The 14,786-nt window shown below is 37.2% G+C and overlaps 1 protein-coding gene across 2 annotated transcripts in view; it reads left to right on the top strand.

The window, feature by feature from the left end:
- DERA (deoxyribose-phosphate aldolase) overlaps positions 1-14,786 on the top strand; it is a 201,262-nt gene that overhangs the window by 147,489 nt on the left and 38,987 nt on the right. Inside the window, exon 10 of one of the 2 annotated variants that reach the window (XM_016140566.2) lies at positions 1,766-13,376. The exons of the other annotated variant lie outside the window; for it this stretch is intronic. The gene's annotated coding sequence lies outside the window, so the exon portion shown is untranslated. Of the gene's footprint in view, positions 1-1,765; positions 13,377-14,786 lie in introns of those variants that run through there. 2 annotated transcript variants of the gene reach the window in all.

The raw sequence follows: 14,786 nt of genomic DNA, 5'->3' as shown, positions 1-14,786 counted from the left end.
CTAATACCATCACATTGGGGGTTAGGATTTCAACATGAATTTGGGGAAGGGGGGAACACAAACAGTCATTCCATAACAGATGGGGAAAAAGAAATACTCCCTGCCTTGCTAAATAGACAAGCATAATTTTGTACTCTTAAATCAGAATTTGACACTCTGCAGTTCTGCCCAGCAGCTGACTACCATGGGCTCTGATCGAATGCTAAAAGTTCTGATGAAGCTACTCACCAGCTCTTGAGAATTTTTCTGTTTTCTCCTTAGGAGCAGCAAGTTTAGTGATAAGAAATAGATGAATAAAGCCTTGAGACCAATTAACAGACTAGATTTACCTTATCTAATCCAACCATGACATTCACACAAAAGCTTTCTTTGAGTACCTGCCTAGAAAGTGTTTTGTGGAGAACACAGATGCTTAAAAATAGGCACCTGCTCTTTAGATGAGTACAGTGGGATTACAGATTTGATTTTTTTCTGAGTTAATGAAATATTTTTTTTAGAGTCCTGTTTTTGGGCTAAAGGAATTTGAAGTCATCAGTGAAACTATTTTTTCACATTTTAGACAAGCTCTCACTTGATTCTACTGGCCTGCTGGAATTGACTAAGCAGAAAAAGAGGGGACAGAAAGCGAGTGATCAAGATGAATTTGGTAGGGATTTGTTTCACTAAGCACAGTGAGGCACTTTTGAAGGTCATTCACATTATCTGCTATTGAAAGTGTCTGATAAGACCACTTCTCTAGATAAAAGTTCCAAATCTCCCCTGTATGAGGATGAAGAGCTTCTGTTAAGGCAGTAGAATTCTGGGAAGTGGTTATTTTGACTTTCCATCTGTCCATCACTTAAAAAGAGCCCTTTCTTCCAATTGAGTAGGATCAAGGATGCAAGAGATGGGGCAGATTTAGAAAGGGATGGATTGGAAAGGGGGGTGAAAATGAATTCTGTTTGGAACATTGAAAATAAAGTACCCCATGTGGAGACACTTAATATATAGGTTTAGAAATAGTTTTAGAACTCAGAAAAGAGGTATGGGGTGAAGGTAGAGACTTGGTTCATCTGGGCTTAGATGGCAGCTGATACTGTGAAAGTAAATGAGATGCATAAAGTGAGAAATGGAATCGACTGTGGAGGGAACAACAAGCTCCTGTGGTTTTGATAGCTAAAGAAAATCGGTACAAGAAAATTACCACCAGACCACATGGTACCTGACTGGAACTGAAATTGAGACCTTCTGGTGGTCTAAACCATGATAACATTTCAGCCGTCTTCACAAATTATACCCTGAGACAGATGTTTACTTAGTGGTGGTTGGTGGCAAAACAGGGAATCTTTCAGAGTGCAAGACTGCATAGAGGTTTGTGTGGGAAAGGATCAAGGCACCAGAGTGGTAGAATGAGAGAGGTAGGGAAAAATATGCTTATAAAGGAGGGAAAATTAGAGGTGTATATGTATGCAACTGTTTGAGATCCAGAATATTCAGTGACTACTCCTTTATATTTAGCAGTCATTTATAAAACTAACATACATATTATGAAAAGAAATATACTCCAGAAGTAAATGATTATATACTTGATTTTTTTGGCCACATGCATCAGTTACCTAGTAAAAGCGTTACTACGAAGTTTGAAATTATATCTCCAATATTCATCTGTCAACAATTTGCATCTAAACTTAAAACAATTCAAAATATGAGGGTTTATATCCTTTTTTGGTTTTATTTATTTTTTAATTTGTTCATCAAATATTTATTGTCTTCACTTTTTCTCCAGTGTTTACTTAAACACATACAGGATCTGGGGAAATTACTCCTTCCTCTTGTGGGACAACAGGTCATGGAGCAAAGCAGTACCCGGGCATAGAGGTGAGAAGTATGGTGCTGCCTCTTATGGATCCAGCATGTCCCTCAGGTAGACTTCCCTGGAAGGTCAGCTCTGGGAGCCAAAGGTCAGATCTTTAGACGAATGTGTAGTTGAACAGAAGCATCCTGGACAAACTTTAGTCCCAGCACATCAAAAGCAACATGCTCAAAATTTGATCTTTCTTTCTTTTTTTTTATCTTCCTTGCCACTCTGCAATTTCTTCTCCTCCCATATTTATTTCTCTTGTGACAGTATCACCATCTCCTCAGTAAGTGTTTTCCTGAGTACTTGCGAAATTGTGACCCATTAATGGGTTGTAAAATCAATGTAGTGGGTTGTGACCAGATTTTAAAACAAATCAGAACTGAAAATATAATAGTAAATTGCATATAGTAAAGCTAAATATTGCTTCATGAAACTTCAATCTCAGTTATACATAGGTGTGTATGTATGCATGGTGTGTGTATGTGTGTATACTGGGTCTCAATGTAAAATGCTTCTTATGTGGATCACGGTCAAAAAATTTTTGAAAGCTGCTGCTCTCTGTCATCCAGCAAAGAAACGCTGGGATCACATTAACTTTCTCCTTCTTATGAGATATATTTCCTTTCCATGCTTTCACTGCTGCCTTCATTCAAGTCTCCCTCGTTTTAGTGGGATTTATTGCCATAATCTCCTAAACTGGTCTTTGTCTCCAGTAGTGCCTTTCTCATACTCTTCTTCACTTACCTGCTGGAGCCATCCTTCTGACATGCATGACCTGGCCCCAGCCCACCTCACTAGCTCTATCTCCTTTTAGTATTTCTCATACAGCTCATCTATCAGTCATACTGAAAGAATTCCAGTGCTCTGAATACTCTTTCTTCCCTCTGTGCCTAAGCTCACATTGTTACCTGCCAGGAATGCCTTTGCATTTTTCTTATCCCTTATTGCTGTTTATTTAATTCTTACTCTTAGTTCAAAGCCATTGCTTCTGACAAACAGCCCCTTGTCCCTCAGTCTGGTTTCCCTGCTCTTCTTTTGCTCCAAAATTACTTCATCCACCTCTTCAAATGTATTAAAGTGAATCTAAATTTCAGTCACAACCTAAAAAAGCCAAAAGTATAACTTTTTATTATAGTTCAATTTATATATTCTGCCAAGGCGATTGACACTTAAGGTTGGTCAGTTTGAGGTTTATCCTCCTTTTCCTGGAGTCGAAGCTGAGTTTCAGGGGCCTCACATGGTGCTAAGGCTTGTGCAGGGGGTAAGGCCAAATAGGAGAGTAAATGAATCTTGACGTCCTCTATCAAACATCTATCACTCATGTTGTGGGTTGAATTGTTCCCCTTAAAAGGTGTGTTGAAGTCCTGATACTCAGAACCTATGAATGTGACCTTATTTGGAAATAGAGTCTTTGCAGACATAATCAAGTGAAGATGAAAGCATACTGGATTAGAGTGAGCTCTAACCCTGATGACTGGCATCCTTCTAAGGAGAGAGAGATTTGAAAACACAGAAGAGATAGAGAGAAGAGGGCCATGTGAAAATGGAGGAAGAGATTGGAGTAACGTGTCTACAAGCCAGAGGATGCAAAGGACTGCCAGCAACTACCAGAAGCTAGGGGAGAACAAGGAACAGAGGGAGCATGGCCCTGCAGACTCCTTAATTCTGGACTTCTGGTCTCCAAAACTGTGAGAGATTACATTTCTATTGTTTTAAGGTATTTGTAGTGTTTCACTGCAAAAATCCTTGGAAACTAATCTAGTCCATCATCTACATGGCCCCTTTAGGCAAACCTGCTGCTACCACGCCTTGCTAGGTAGGAAATCTTTGGGGTTTCTCTTCTCTATGTAGATTTGTTATATATGGTCTCTCTTCTTCGTTCCCTGAATTTAATTTCAATTTAGAGAAGTTACTTAAAAAATAATATCCTGCCACATAATTAACACACTTTCCTGTAACCCATGATTCACTTGAGATTTACTTTAAGGAGAGAGACATCTTTTTGACTTCATATCTGAAGTACCCAACCCATAATGTGTGTTTAATAAATAAATCTAGTTGACAATGTGTCTGAAGGAGAGAAAAATGAGCTAAGGTTCTCAAATATCTGTGTGTCAACACTCTTTGTAATACCAGAATTTCTGAAAACATACTTAAAGGAATTAAAACATAAAAAGTTGTTTAAAATAAGCAAATTGGAAAAACTAAGAAAAAATATTCCTCGTTATTACACTATTTACTAGCTGCCACAGAAATGTATTGCCCCACAGTTCTGGAGGCCAGAAATCCAAAATCAAGGCATTGGCAAGGGCCGTGCTCCGTCTGAAACTTGTAGGGGGCACCTTCCTTTCCTGTTCCTAACTTCCGATGGTGTGCTAACAGTCTTCGGTGTTCCTCAGCTTGCAGCTGCATAACTCCAGTCTCCCCCTGCATCACATGGTGTTCTCCCTACATGCCTCTGTCTTTTTCTTTATGAGTACACCAGTCAAATTGGATTAGGAGTTCACCCTAGTCCACTATGACCTCATTTAAACTAATTATCTCTGCAATGACATTATTTTCCAAATAAGGTCACATTCTGAGGTACTAGGGGTTAGTACCTCGACATATTCAACATATAATTTTTTTTGGGGGGGGGGACACAAACCATAATACCTTTTCTTTAAGATAGCATTGAAGTACACGAAGGAGGGTAATTGTTTACCTGACTGTGGGTCACTATGTTTTGCATCTTGCTTGTCTCTGCTGAGGGGTGGTTGTTCTGAGTTGCTTGTGGGACTGAGTACTGCAGTACAACTTTTTCTATTCTTGTTCTAGTAGTGTCCACTACTGAAGTGTGATACCATTGGAACCCACGATCCATTCTTTTCTGCTTTGTTGAGATGCAACAAATTTCCTAGTTTTCCTGCGAGAGCATGTGGAAAATTTGCGGTCCAATTTCTCAATCCTGTCTCCATCTTTGGGGATTGAGGGTATGCAGGAGAGCTGAGTTCTGGCTTTCTCCCTGACTGATACTATGTGCCACTGAGGTTATATTACTGTAGCCACTCGCAGATAACGGGTAATGAATGCATAAAGCAGCCTCTTCCTAGAGTCATAAATAGGAGGCAGAGTGAAAACCCCTATGTTCTTAGGTTCTTACATTTCTAATTGTAGATTTCTCTGCTTTCTCTGCACCCAATCCCCTCTACTTCCACAAGGTCATGAGAAAGTTAGGATTAGGTAAAGAAAATAATAAAGGCCTCTGATATTTGCCTTCCTTTTCTGTCTTCCAAAATCTTTCTCCAATCTCTTTGACTGAAAGAGGTGGTCTTTTGTTTCTTCTGTGTCAAATGGGCTTTCTACCTTAGGGCTATGAGCCACATTGTCAGATCGTCATGGAAGAAGGTATATACCCTTTTCGGTTTGGAAAGAGCCCTAGGATTTGAGTCCTCCAGGTGTGAATTTTATGTGGGAGCATAAAGTTTGAATTGGGATAACCAAAGATTACCAATAGATTGAGTTTAATATTACAAAAAACATTATCCATGTGCTCGTAAATTGAACTACAGTGTATAAATTAAGAGCTTAGTCTTTAGAGTGAGGCTGCCTGGGTTCCAATCCCAGTTCTTCCCTTTAGTTGTTTAAAATTTGGAAAATCACTTAATCTTTATGAGTCTCTGTTTCCTGGCCTTGAAAATAGGAATGATAACAATAGCTCCCTTAAGGGTTATTGTGAAGATTAAGAGAAGTAGTGAAGCATTTAAGAACACCTGATTTATAGTGATTACTCAGTAAATATTGGCCAGCATTACTGATAGCATTTATTTGGCATCACCTACTTTGCTATCCTTGTGCTTTTTTACTCACAGAAAATCGTAGTCCTCCCCACGACATTTCATCTCACAAGTCATTACCTGTCACACAACAGATATATCCTTAATTTTAAAACAGATGTATTTCTCACTTGGATTACAAATTTTTGGTATGTCTGTGGAAGGTTCGCAATTCATGAGTTGTGTGGTAAAGAACTGACAGAACCACTGATCCAGTGTTGAATAACCCCATGCCCAAACATAGCCGTAAACTTTTTAAGAGGACAAATGTTTAGCCTCATAAATGCTAAAACAGACATGACAGCATTCACTTATTTTTTTAATTTTAAAGTAGTGTTTTGTTTTGTTTTTGTATTCTAAATTTGTAGGAAAGACGACATTGTAGGACAGTCTTCATCTTTCTATGTATGTGTCAATATAAAATAAATATACTGCAATATTTTATGGAATTTGCCTTATCTGGCTGGTGGAAAGAAGAGTTTAAATGTCTGAGTTTTGATTCACACTGCTATATAGAAAACCTCTGATGATTTATTGACTTTGAGAGTAAGAGGTCAACTGAGAGGGAAAATTCTATAAGGACAGAAAACTGCCATAGCCAAATTTATATTTAGCTTTTTACCTTTGACAAAGGATTTACTTTATTAGTAATATTACATGGGACTCCACCTACCAGACATTCTTGTAGTGCATTTTGGAGAGTAATGGAAACTAATTCATGAGAGTTGTCCATCTACCTTGTGCTATTAAATTCTTATTGACTACCAGTTTTCTTTCTAAAAATTATAGGGTTTGGAAATTATCGAAGTGAGAATTAGTGAGGTTCTGCTCTATTTAACCCGTTTTCCCTTATAGCTTAAAAGCCATTAGTTTGTTCTGTCTTCTTGACTAATGAAAATAATTGATTCCTTTTCTTTTTACATTATCCATTTATGTATTTTTGTCCATTAAGCTTTCCCTTTTAAAGTGATATTTTCAAGAAATGCCATATAAATGATCTGTGAGTAGAGGTTCCTGGTTATACTAATACGAAAGGGTATGTAACCTCATTTCTGGGTCATTAAGCCAGTTGGTGGAATTGGAATTAGACAAACAGATCTTTTCCATTTCTAACTTTAGTATTCTATCAGCTTGGAATAAAATGCTTTGCTCAGTGCTTTTCATTTTCCTTCTTACCCACTAATTACTTGAGTCTGTTCTTTATGGATTTTTAGAGCAGGAAGTATCAGTTGAAACCATGTAGCACAATTTCATCATTTTACAGATGGCTCTAGATGGTTAAGTTCTTTCCAGCCCCAGGTTTTCCCACATGCCTGAAACACTTTCCTTCTCATTCTTTATGTGACCGTCACCTTTGTATCCTTCAGGTCTTAGCTGAAAGCTTAAATGTTAAATGTCACCACTTTAAAGAGACCTTCTCTGACTCTCCTATCTGGAGAGGTTCTTTGTCCTTCCCCTATCACGTACCTAATTGATTTTCTTCCCAGCGCCTAACCATATGAGTCATGATGCGCTGTGTTCTTCCTCATTCATTTTCTGCCTTTTCTGCTACACTATAAGATTCATAAAGGAAAGCCTGGTGTTTGCCAAGTGCCCAGGGCCCAGCAAGGTGCCTGATGCTCTGTAGGCACTTGATATACACATGTATACACACATACCTAATATAAAGCAGTAACATTCTTTCCTAAAATTCTTGGTTATGTGATGTCATTAGGCTTTTGCAAATAGTGTTGCACACTCAGTCTACATAGACATTCTTTCCTAGTGTAATGCAGAAGGGACTAATATGATTATGCAGAAATCATTAGCTGTAGTATCTGGGAGTGGAATTGTCACTATTTTTCTCCTCAAAGAGAAAAAAGACTATGAAAATGGAAAATGTGTAGTAGGTTAAAGAACCAACGTTCAAAGCAATGTATAGACATGTTCATATAAGAAGCTGAAGCCAGTTTTTGGAACTCCATTGCAGTAAGAAACTGTGCTAAGTCACACTTTGTAATTTAGTGCAATTTAGAATCACCTACAGAGTTTTTGAAAAGCTTTAATGCCCTTGCTTTCCCTCTGGATCCACTGGATTAGAAACTCCAGTGGTGGGATTTGGGACTGTATATGTTTAAAAGTTGCCACTCGTCATTCTGTTGTGTATCAGATTTGTGTTTAGTGTATTGAGTACGTCCTTTTGAATAAGTGAGGAACTACACTGAGTGCAGGATTATTCATGACATTTCAGTTTCTTAGTGGAAAATATTGTGTAGCTAGTCATTGATAGTATTAACTTAGGCTGCGGTCTATACGATTGTTAAAGAATAATTCTGAAATGGTTCTGATTTATTTTAAATGTGGTCCATCTACATGGTAATTTTGTTGAAGCAATTACTTTTCCTGGAAAGATGCCAATTGTGCCTTCATGTACATTTGTCACCTCTTTCTGCCCACTTACCATATGGATTCTTTCTACTGTTTTAAATCAGGGTTCAGGGCTTGTCTCCTTCAGAAGCTTTCCATAAACAGCTTTCTCTATTCTTCCTAAGAATATGGTTTGTCAAACTGATTCTGATCCACCTTTTAAAATTTCTTTGTCTTATGCACATACTTCTATGAGTTGTGTATTAGTTACAATCTCCATCTTAATAGCCACTCAGTGACTTTTTAATATATGGTTACAAGGACCCAAAGACATATGGCCCCGGCTGATGAATGTCCAGTGATTGTTTGTTGACTAAATGAGTAGCCGCGCTTGCTCATTCCAGACAAGTATTTTTACAAGGGCAAGTTTAAAAGAAAAAAAAAGGGATGGTGGTGGTGGTGGTTTGTTGTTGGCAGTTTGTTCCTGTGAAATAAAAATGAATAGAGTTTTCTTTTTTCTTGTGGCTGATTTCCTTTCACAGATTTCTTCACCAACTGGCTAGTGTCCAACTTTGTCAGAGCTGAAACATCAGACAGCTAGAAAAGAGGTTCTCAGTTGATAAATATTTGATTTACAAGGTATTGAGAGGTTTAAAGAAATGGAAGGGAGTTTGCCTAATGGGAGTTGTGTTTAATATAGTGAGGAAGATCACCAATAACCAGGTCTGTTTTTCTTCCCAGTGGCCACTGGGTACCTAACTTTATCAGCCTTGTTGCACTACAGATTGTTCTGGACTGAGCTGACAAATAAGCAAAATGAGGAGGACTGGGATGCTCCTGGTTCCACAACAGAAACACAGCTGAAGGGAACATTCTTAGGTTTTCTTTTTTCTTTTCTATAACCTGTGATAAATATTGTATGTCTCAGCAGCATAGGGAAAAAACGATTGATCCTTTTTCAGTGATATAGATATGTAGCTGTATATGTTATACACAGAATGAATGATTGAGAGAGAATGGGGGAGGGGGTCAAAGGGAAATGCAAGCCGCTATGTATAGAATTGCCAATAGCAATCTATCAAAGGAATGTCAGGAGTGCTAGAATAGATAGTGAATTTTATCTCTACTTTAATCATTTGTTAGCTTTTAATTTGCTGTTGTCAAAGTTGTATTTTCTTTTTAAATTTTACTTCTCACTCCCTGCCCCTTGTTTCAAAGAAATGGGAATAATTTGGGAGAAAAAAATTGATTGAAACAAATGCTTAAGAAAATAATATGCTGCCTTTTACATATGTTGTGAACCTTATGTACAAAGATAATCCTATAGACAAGCATTACATTTTAAGAGCATGGCACTTAATTTTTTTTTTTCCCCATCAGAATAGTGCATACCATTCATTCACAATGGAGTTGATTTTGCCCCCAAAGTAACAAAAATAGGTTCTAGGGGTGTGGACACAAAATTACTGGAAATCATTATAGTTTATGACCCTCCAAAGGGCTATAGTACATAAATAGATATACAGTATCTATCTTTTATTTTAATCTCACCTTATAATAGGCAGATTTAACTATAAAATTTTCTTCCCTAAAGCATCATTTTGGAAGATATTTAACCAGATAACTTTATAAGGATTGGACTTTGTTGAAAACTTGGTTTCGAGACCAACAGCTAAACAAAAAGACTTTGTGTAGGTTTGCAGGTGTAAAACCAAAGTTTTCATGGATTACTTAGCTATATTAGTCTCCTCAAACTGTTGGAGAGAGGAAGAGTATGGATGGAAGATGTTTATGGCAACTTTGGAAAAATGTGTTATCTTTTGATTATTAATACTATATAACTCTTCAAAGATTAGTAGCTAATACAGTTGGGTCTGTTTATCCACCAGGGAAGATAAATTTATGAGTTTTCATTAGGACATGGATGACTTTTTGCCCCCTGTCTGCCCACAGTATAAACATAATTCAGTATTTCATCATCATTCTCAGAGCTGTCTGCAATGAGCCTCCTGCAATAGTCGACTACAGTTTAGGTTCTGCTACCCTGACCCTGGTTTCTGTGGGGTCTTTTCTCTGGTAAGCTGTGACTCCTTCAGTTTTTCCAGTCTTGGGAGCCGCGGTAGAACTTATGTCTTCCCCTCCTCTTACGGGTCCAAGAAGAGTTGTTGACATCTTGGTCTGTTCAGCTTTTCACTTGCTGGTAGGACAGAATGGTGACTTCTAAGATCCTTACATGTGAAACCTGAAAGGAAGTCAGTAGTATTTTATTGTAGAGTCTTTTTCTGTTCACTATTTTTGTATGTGTTTTTCTTGTCTTCCCATGTAAATTGTATACTCTGAAAGAGAAGAGATCATGTAGAATCATAAAGCGTTAGAGGAAAAGAGGGAATTTTACCAAGCCAAAATTCATTTGTTCATTTATTCATTTATTCATCATTCAAAAAATATTTATTGTACCTGTATCACATGGCAGGCACTGTGCTGGAACTTTGGGAGGTATAAATATAAATTAGTTATCAATTAATCATGTGTTTAGAGAGCTTAAGTCCAGTAACAGGAATAACACATTTCCCATACCTTACAATTTTCTCAAAAAAAATAAAAAACAAAACCGACAACTTTTAATGGCTACATTTTATGTGAACATACCATGATTTATTCAACTACTCTCTTATCTTTGCACTTTTTAATACCTTATTATAAATAATCCTTCAAGGATCATCCTTACACATAAGACTTAATTCATAAATTATTTCTAGCACATATTTCTAGAATTGGCATTAGTAGGCTCCAAAGTATGGATTCTTTGAATTGTCTTCACTTTAATACTCTTTTATATTGCTCTCCGGCAAATTTTTTTTTTTTTAATCAATTTATACACCTAGTAGTTATGTGTGAATGAGACTAACTCATTATAACCTCACTGGCATTGAGTATTATTACTGTGAAAATCTTATAATTTAATATAAAAGAGAAAAAAATGTTACTTAACTCTTGATTGCAGCAGTTTCTGCTTTTTAAAGGATGTGACATAATTCAAAATAGTGAGAAAATAAATATCTAAACAATTGCATTCTTCACAGAGAACCTTCTTGAGCTGACAAAAAGGAAAGGCAAGAAATATCAAAGTCTCTGTCAGTTCTTTTTTTTCTTCTTCTAAAGGTGGGACAGAACAGAGATTTATTATTAAGGGGAAAATATCTGTGGTTCAGGATGCCTTGAGTCAAGAAGAGGGTGAAAAACTGCAGGAAAAAAATGAAGGAAGTTGAGTTTTGATATAGGAAAGAGATTCAGGGTCCGGGGGTAAAGATGAAGGAATAAGGGTGAGAGGTTCAGTCCAGGCTAGGGATTCTAAAAATAAAGGGGCAAGGCAGACTTTCAGGTAAGTAGGGCTTAGAAAAAGAGTGACTCAGAATCTCTTTGTCACTATAAACTTTTGGAAAATCTATTATTTATGTGAAAATTAAGGAAAAGGAATATGGTCCATGTTAGTGGCCCATTGTTTGAAAAAAGGACAGCATTATGAAATGTCAAGATGCTCTATCCATGCACTGAACTCATGGAACCCACGTGGAATAAGATTTAGAAATAATTATGTGATTATGAAGAATTCTAAAGGTATAAAGCTTTATCCCGTGAATACCAAATTTGGTTATATATCATCTAACGTTTAAATTTGGATTTTTTGTTAGTTGTGTGGCTGAACATATATATATGGTTTAAATTTTTTTTGTTGTTCAATTTTTATTCTTTGAATTGTCTACTTAGATCCTATGCCACTGGCATTCACAGCTTACATGAAAATATTGTAACTGGGCCACATAGAAATAAGACAAAGCAAACTTCTCTCATGTCCAGACCAGAGAAGGCTTTATAAGTGATAAATAATATGCAGTCAATAATACTACTCTAGATGTTCTTTCTTGTGTATGAGGGCTACTGAATGCCTGTACCATTGTAGGTTTCCAACAGTTATTCCTTGAATGTACAAAAAGACTACTTTGAGTTTGCTGAATGCCACTTGCTAGGGGAAGGCTAGGAACATCCCAATACCAACTAGAAATTCCTTCTCTTAATTACAAATCGGTCATGAGAGTTTAAAGATAAAATAGTTTCACAGGAGGCTGAATTATAACATGCATTTTTCTAGAGAGCAAGAGTGGAGGAAGAAGCACTGACAGTACATTAAGGCCAGGCTTGGGACCATGTCTAATTCCACACTGAAGTTTGAGCAGCCTGTATTATAAAGACCATTGTACTCTACCCAGGATCACCCAGTTATGGAGCTAAATGCCAGACTACTTTGTTGGTCTTTTCTTTCCATGTTAATGAGGTATTCAGTTTTCAGTGAAGTACATTGCACAAAAACGGAAATCCAGAGGTGACTTTGTTTTGCTTCTGATTTGAACACTATCAGATTACTCATGGGAAAAAAAAAAGTCAATCTCAAAAGAGCTTATCATTATAATAGCAATATTTTAAAAGTGATAAACTTAAAACGCAGGATGCGTTTTTATTTTCCTGCTGGGATAGATAATGTCCCACAGGATTTTCCTTTGGGAATCCTTGTCAGAAGATGAAAAGAACAAGGTATATATAGGCAATGCCAGCTCCTGTTTTCTTAAAAACAAAACAAAACAAAACAAAACCAAACAAATAAAAAGTTATGTCTTTCAGTAGTTTGTCATCTGGGTATAGTAAAGTTTCAGTTGACCTACTATTAATTGATTTGTGGAAAAAGATAATAGATGTAACAGCTTATTTAATCAACACATTTAGTTAAGATTCTGCCTAAATGGGAGGAGTCTGAAGGAGGATAATATTGAGATCAAAATCCCTTTGGCCCCAGATTCTTGATAAATTGATTATGACACTAATCAAACCCCTAAGCTGGATAGCAGGAAACCTAGGGACAAGTTTATTAGGTTTACTTAAATAAATCTAGGTTTTGGAATTGCGGTGGCACTGCTCATAGCTGTAACTTATTCTAAGGAGCAGGATAGAGCTAGACAATCTGATTCAAATCGTCTTTCAGTCTCTAAGGAAACCCTGGTCGTGTCCTTGTGTACTCCTTGGAATTGTGAGAGCTGGACAAATATCACCTTTACCAGTTAGAGGCAGATTTTAAAGTGCCTTTTGCACCTGAAGATAATGGACTTCCTCCATCAACTTAACCCTAAAGAAACTGAAACCCAGCAAGAGTCAGAGTTCATGGATAGCTCTGATACAGATGAGGCTATGAGAATGGCACACAGGTTTTGTTTCCCCTCAAATCATCTGCAGATTGTGGTCTGGAATTTTCTTCTTATGGGTATCATAACTCCGACCATCTTCCCTATATTAAGACTCTTTGATTTACAAATGACAAAAAAAAACCAATTCAAGCGGGGAAATAAATGTTTATTGGCTTGGGAAATGTCAGTCTTGAACTAACTTCAGATATGTCTTGATCCAGAGGCTAAAATGATGCAATCAGGACCAATTCTCTCATCATCTCTTCATTCTGCCTTCTTTATTGGCTTCATTCACAGTTCTGTTTGGAAGCGAGTGGGAAATTTGCAGTTACAGCCCAGCATCCTTCAAGGTTCATATCTCACAGAGAAATAGAAGCCCATTCACTAAATAACCTTACGATACAAGTCTTGGGATTATCTGTCATCAGCCCAACTAGGATCTTAGGCTCACCCCCAAATAAAACACTGTGGCTGGGAGAATGGAATTTCCTTTTTGTGCAATCTAAGTTACATGCTCATCCACAGTGCTGGAGGGTGGTATCAACTACACAAGGACTCCATACTAGAAGAATGGAGAAGGGAGGTAAGCAAAAGAAGTGGGAGAGACACTGATACCACAAAGGGGCAGTGGATGTTGCATGGCCAGAGGACCACAAAGTCCAGTACACAATTCTGCATTTTTACTGAAGAGATCACAAAGCCTAGCTCCCTCCAAAGACTAAAGACACAGATATAATTGGAATAAGAAGTTGCAAAGTTTTTCATTGAAAGCCCTAGTGCTCCGTGCTTCATGGAAGCAATTGGAAGACAATTACTCTTGCTTCTCTGCCCTTCAGAAAATAGAAAACTCACCTCTGGGAAATGGGCTGCTGACCTAGAAAGAATGTACGTATGGAACTCTGTCATTTCATGTGGTATACTTTTCTTTTTTGCTTTGTAGCCAACATGAAAATTGAGGGCCTGGTATTAGTTTACTGAGATGTTGTACATTGTAGAGAGTTATCTAAGTTTCAGAGTCAGAGTTGGATCTAAAATAAATGTGGTGCATAATAAAGATCTTTTAGACACAAGGAACACCATTAATCTGACACCAATATCAGTAAATAGTTGGAGTTTCTTAAGGCCTTTCCTTGATCTTCTTTGTGAGACAGACTTTCTCTGAGGAAGATTGTCCACTTCCAGGACTTCTAATACAATCAGAGAGATGCTATTCATATTTTTCTCCAGATGAGATTCATATCCTAGACCCAAAGTGTAATTAAATTTCTACTGGCATCTCAAACCTATTATACTTAATATTAAACTCATTATCTCTGGTCTTGTTTCACTTACTGTGTTCCCTATGTTGGTTTACTATATCATCGTCATCAACCCAATCATCTAAGCCATAAACCCTCTCACTATTGTTGACTTTCTTGCATCCCTCAAACTATCCCTTATAGGGTTCCCACTTGAATATTCATTTATTTATTCAAACAACACTTCGTGTGTCCAAATTTTAAACCTAGTATGTACCAGGTCTTCTTTAGGTCCTGAGGATCAAAATAAAGT

The sequence above is a fragment of the Rousettus aegyptiacus genome, unplaced genomic scaffold, assembly GCF_014176215.1.
Source record: "Rousettus aegyptiacus isolate mRouAeg1 unplaced genomic scaffold, mRouAeg1.p scaffold_m13_p_2, whole genome shotgun sequence".
Classification (NCBI taxonomy): domain Eukaryota; kingdom Metazoa; phylum Chordata; class Mammalia; order Chiroptera; family Pteropodidae; genus Rousettus; species Rousettus aegyptiacus.
This window is presented reverse-complemented; position numbering and strand designations above follow the sequence as displayed.